Below are 6,000 nucleotides of genomic sequence, written 5' to 3' on the forward strand. Positions count from 1 at the left end.
AATTTTGAGAACATTAAATTGAAAAGTTTTTTTTTAAACAAAGTCAATGCAACCAAGATTAGGAGGAAATCAGAAAACTGGGAAAGAATTTTTACAAGTCTCCCTGATAAAGGAGTCATTTATAAAATACAGAGAGAAATGAGTCAAATGTATAAGAATACAAGTCATTCTCCAGTTGATAAATGGTAAAGGATATGAACAAGCCGTGTTCAGAGGAATTAATTAAAGATATCTATAGTCATATAAAATTGCTCTAAATATTTGGATTTCAAACACAACAATCAAGAGAAGCAGGAAAATGTAAACAGGAAAGAGAAATCATACAGAACTTATTAAAGTTGAACTGCTTACATTTTTACATGGAAAGATGATATTTTAACTCATGAGACTATTCTCAGTATTAGGATAGTTGAAGGGAATACATACATATATACATATATGCATATACACACATGTATATATAAACATACACATATATGCGTTTGTATATATGTCTTTATATTTGTGTGTATGCACATATATGTATATATGTGTATGTTTATGTGTGTATGTGTAGGCATAGAAAGCACAAGGTGAGCCGAATATAAAGGGATGACACCTAAAAATAAAATTAAGAGATGACAGAGGGATATATTGGGAGAAGGAGAAAGGGAGAGATTGAATAGGGTAAATGATCTCACATAAATGGGGCAAGAGAAAGCTATGAAAATGGAGGAGAAGGTAGGTGGAAAGGAATGAGTCAACTTTGTTCTCATTAGATTTTGCTTAAGGAGGGAATTGCATACACACTGAACTGAATATCTTACCCTACAGGAAAAGAGGGGGCAAGGGGATAAGAGGGGGTGATGATAGAAGGGAGGGCAGATTTGGGGAGGCAGTACTCAAAAGCAAACACTTTTGAAAAGGGACAGGGTCAAAGAAGAAAATGGAATAAATGGGGAGATGGGAGAGGATGGAAGAAAATAGAGTTAGTCTTCCACAACATAACTACTCTGAAAATGTTTTGCATAACTACACATGTATAACCTATACTGAATTGTTTGTCTTCTCAATGGGGGTGGGTGAGGAGGGAAGGAGGGAGAAAATCTGGATATCAAAGTTTTTTTTTAATTTAAAAATAGTTTTTACATGCAACTGGGAAATAAGATATGCAGTTAATGGGGTACAGAATTTCATCTTCCCATACAAGAAAGTAAGGAGGAAGGAGAGAAGAGAAGGATGGAGGGGAAAGAAGAGAGGGGAAGGGGTAATCAGTATGGTTGCCATCTTGGGGTGGGGTAGGGCAGAGATGGGGAGAAAATTTGAAACTCAAAATCTTGTAGAAATGAATGTTGAAAACTAAAAATAAATACTATATATATATATATATATATATATATATATTCCTATAAGTTCCTACTCAGGGTTGTTATGAGGATTAAATGAGGTGATATTTAGGAAATATTTGTGCTTGACAAAATTAAAGTGCAATATAAATTTCAGATATTAAAAAATGCTCTAAATCACTATTGATTAGAGAAATGTAAATCAAAACAACTCTTAGGTAAATCACACCTGTCAGATTGACTTACAAGACAAAACATAGAAATTACAAAAATTGAACAAGATGTGGGAAAATTGTAACATTAATGCCTTGTTGGTGGAGATGTGAACTGATCCAACCATTCTAGACAGCAATTTGGAACTATGCCTAAAGGTTATAAAACTATGTATATACCCTTTGAACCAGTAATACTACTTCTAGGGACTGTATCCCAAAGAGATAATAAAAAACAGGAAAAGAGCCTGCATGTACAAAAATATTTAAAGTAGCTGTTTTTGTGGTGGCAATGAATGCAATGGAATACTAATGTGATATAAGAAATGATGAGCAGGCAAATTTCAGAAAAACTTTGAAAGACTTATATGAATTGATGCCGAGTGAGGGTAACATAACCAGGAGAATATTTTACACAGTTAGAGTTACATTGTGCAATGACCAACTTTGATAGACTTGGCTCTGTTCAGTAATGCAAGGTTCCAAGACAACTCTAAAAGGCTCATTCTGGGAATAGCTATCCACATCCAGAGAAAGAATTACAGAGTCTGAATGCAGATGAAAACATATTATTTGCTCTCTTTCTTTTTTGTTTTGTTTTATTTTTTTCTTGTTTATTTCTTCTTTTGTTCATTCCCTTGCTTATAGTTCTTCTTTAACATGACTAATGTAAAAATATGTTTACTATTACTGAATACATAGGGCCTATATCATATTGCATGCCATCTTGGGGAAGGAGATAAGGGAAAGGGAGAAAATTTAAAACTCAAAAGTATGTAAAACTGAATGCTGTAAACTAAAAACAAACAAATAAATTTTTAAAAAATTAAATTAATATATAGTACAAAAAAATAGAATGGAGCAAATGGAAACTGATGACTCTCAGAGAAATCAAGAAATTATAAAACAAAACAAAAAGAATGAAAAAATACAGAAGATAATGTGAACTATTTCACTGGACAAAAAGAAAGATAATTTAAAAATTATCGGACTACCTGAAGACCACATTAAGAAAAAAAAAAGACCCTTGATATCATCTTTCAAGAGATTATCAAGGAAAACTTCCCTTTAAAAATAAATATTGTAGTGCTTATATTTTGGACAATGGGAAATCAATGAAGGATTTCCTTGGTAGGAAAGGCACCACTATGTTAGCATTTAAAAGTTCCTTTAAAAACTCTATTTACTTTTGGTTCTTTATGGAACCCCATTAGTTTATGACAATGGCACATAAGTTAGGATTTGGGCCTAGGGTATAGTTTTTCAATAGCAAATAGACCCTCACTTGAAGGTATACTTATCTCTGTCTTATTTCTTGGTGTTTGACACAACAATTTTCCTTGAAGGCAGAGCAGGTATTTTGTTAATTTCTAACATGCAGTAAAGCTATCTTCAATTACTATCAGAGAGCAATTAAACAACATGTTCAATACTTGAAGACTAAGAAAATTCTGTATTGAAAAGGATCACTTTAAAGTATAATGAAAAGCTTGATATTCACCCACCAACTTTTTAGTATATCAGAGGTTGTTAACTCTCTCTTTCATTCTTTCTCTCTCTCTCTCTTTCTCTCTCTCTCCTCTGTGTGTGTGTGTGTGTGTGTGTGTGTGTGTGTGTGTGTGTGTGTCCTCTAGCCTTTTGGGGGCCCAGTGAAGCTTAGAGATTCTGAGAAGGTGAAGGAGTTTATATAGTATGACATAGTAGGTATCAGAGGTGAGATGTGAACAAAATTTTCCTAAATTGAGACTGATTCTTTACACAGTATGTAATTCTGCCTGTATTGACTTCCATATGAGAGGCAATGAATTGAATTGAATCTTGAAAATAAAATATTGGAAACGAATAGATAAACTTTAACATTAACACTCCATAGGAACTATACATAACCAGCATTAAAATCCGCAACTCTTCTTTTATATGGGTTGGAAATGTAGGGAATTTTTGTGATTATTAATGGCAAAATTCTCACAAATAGCATTCACAAAGGTATTTAAATTTCAGAAATAATATCAATAGTTTGGTAAAAATTTTTGTTACTTATATTGCAAAGATATGCTATCTATCTCAATATGGCATACATAGTCAAATTGCCTCCACAAGAGCATAAAATTAACTTACCTAATAGCACATAGAACCACAGAATCAGAATTACAGAATTTTAGGGACAAATAAAGACCTTAGTGGCTATATATTGAGAATTATAAAAGAAAAGGCATAATAAACGATATAAATGTTTATACATGTTTTCTTCAATTCTGGCATTGAAAGAAAACCTACTAATTGAGTAGGCAACAAATTCCATGTTAAGATATAAGTAATTATTAGTTTTGTTTTGTTTACCTCATTTTTTTTATTATTATACAACCTCAAATTTGCAAACCCTAGCCCCTTCTCCTGGTCCTGATTTTTGAGAATAATAAGCCAATAAGTTCACTCTTTCACAAGATATTCCTTTGAGTATCTGATATCTTACACCCCTTATGTCGTCTCTAAGCTAAATAGCTCAGGTTTCTTTAACTGATTTTCATATGACATGAAATTGAGGCCCTTCATTATCCTAATTGCCCTATTCTGGACTTTTTCCAGATTTTCATTATCTCTCCTAAAATGTTGCACCCAGAATGTAGAACTCTCCAGATATCATCTCAACAGGACAGAGTAAATTTGAATTATCACCTACTTATTCGTAGAATAAGGAGACTCCGACACTCTCAATGAAACCTGTAATTTCATGAAAATCTGAGTGTTAATCTGATTAAGGAGATTCACCAGATAATAACATATTTACTAAATTTACAATCCATTATTTTTTTCAGATACATTCTTTGTCTTTTCATGCTATTTATATCTTCTACTTGTGAAGTAGAGTTTAAAATGTTTCTCCCTGCTCTACCCCATAGAGGGTCATTGCTTTCAAAAAAATAAAATAAATTTAAGATGTACAATTCAAAAATCTAACCCATTAAAAATCTCATATTATATATAATGTTCTGTATACATACTCCAATTTCCCATCTTATAACTCTTCTTTGGGAAAAAATTTGATCATTATAATTTCACAACTTTTAGTATCAATTATCCTATTGTGACTTTTCTTCCCATTTGCATTTTTGTAGTGCCTTTACATATAATTTCCTGTTTCTTCTTATTTTCCCTTGTATCAGTTTATAATTAAATATTTCCCAATTACATTAAAAACATTCCTTTTTATTTTAATTTCAAATTCCTCCATCCCTTAACTCCTGAGAAGGCAAGTAATATGACATCAATTAGACATATGAAGTCATGTAAAACCTACATCAATATTTTCTGTTTCCATAATATTAAGTCCATTATGATTTCTTACACTGCAGTCACATTTCAATGCATTAACATATTAAAACTTATTTCATTATTTCCCAATCGATGAGCATAATTTTCTTTTCAGTTCTTAGCCACTGAAAAAGTATGTGAAGTTGATTGATTGAACCCAAGTAAATTTACATTTATCTCCACTGAATGTCACCTTCTATGCAGCCAAATTATCTCACCAATTAAGATTTTTTGCTAGTCTATGAATCCACTACTGTTCTCTTTTTTGTCAACTACATATTTAAAAGAATATTTTCTATGCCTTTATTAAAGTTATTCATAAAACTTTGTAAAAGGGCCTCTGATTTGGAGTTGGAAGGGATTCTGGTGGTCATTCAGTCTACCTACTCATTTTATAGATTATAAAAAACTTTATCTTAGAGAAATAAAGAGACATGCCTCATGTCATACACCCAATAAATGTTTGAGACAGAAATCAAACCCCCTCCTTTTTAATTGTAAATTGCCTACTCACTGAATAGAAGAGCTTAGGCTCATGGTGTCCAAAGGATCTAAGGGAATATGCCAGGCAATGGGGGAAGTATATAAGAATGGAAATGAAGTGTAGTGTTGTTGATTATAGAATAAGAAACTGGGTGTCTTGGTAGGTAAATAACGCCAACAATTGGTTTCAGGGCATCCTTAGGGGTCATTTATTCTCTCCACCTGAACAATTTGCTTGAGGGTAATGAGCTATGGTGGTGAAAGCTCAGCTAAAGTAGTGGTTCATGATTTCCTTAAGCTCAACTGAAATAAATTCAGAATTAGTAGATATAAGTTTATAGCAAATTCTCAGTTACAAATACATGGTTTATGCTCTGATTCTTTGAGCACAATTTTGAAGTAGAACTACAAGACACTTCAAGGAGTCTGTCACAAGGAAGAAAGTCATTCTTATAATAGTATTTCATAGCACTACTACAGTGCTTTAAAGTGTGTGTGTATATGTATGTATATGTATATACATATACACACATAAATATACACTTATATTTATATATACATTTGTATATGTGTTTATGTGTGTATATACAGAGAGAGACAGAGAGACAGAGAGAGAGAGACAGAGAGACAAAGAGAGACAGAGAGACAGAGAGACAGAGGAAGGGAGT

This window comes from Petaurus breviceps, unplaced genomic scaffold (assembly GCF_028583685.1).
Source record: "Petaurus breviceps papuanus isolate PSGF00001 unplaced genomic scaffold, PetGlider_PUasm1.0 90977, whole genome shotgun sequence".
Taxonomy (NCBI): Eukaryota; Metazoa; Chordata; class Mammalia; order Diprotodontia; family Petauridae; genus Petaurus; species Petaurus breviceps.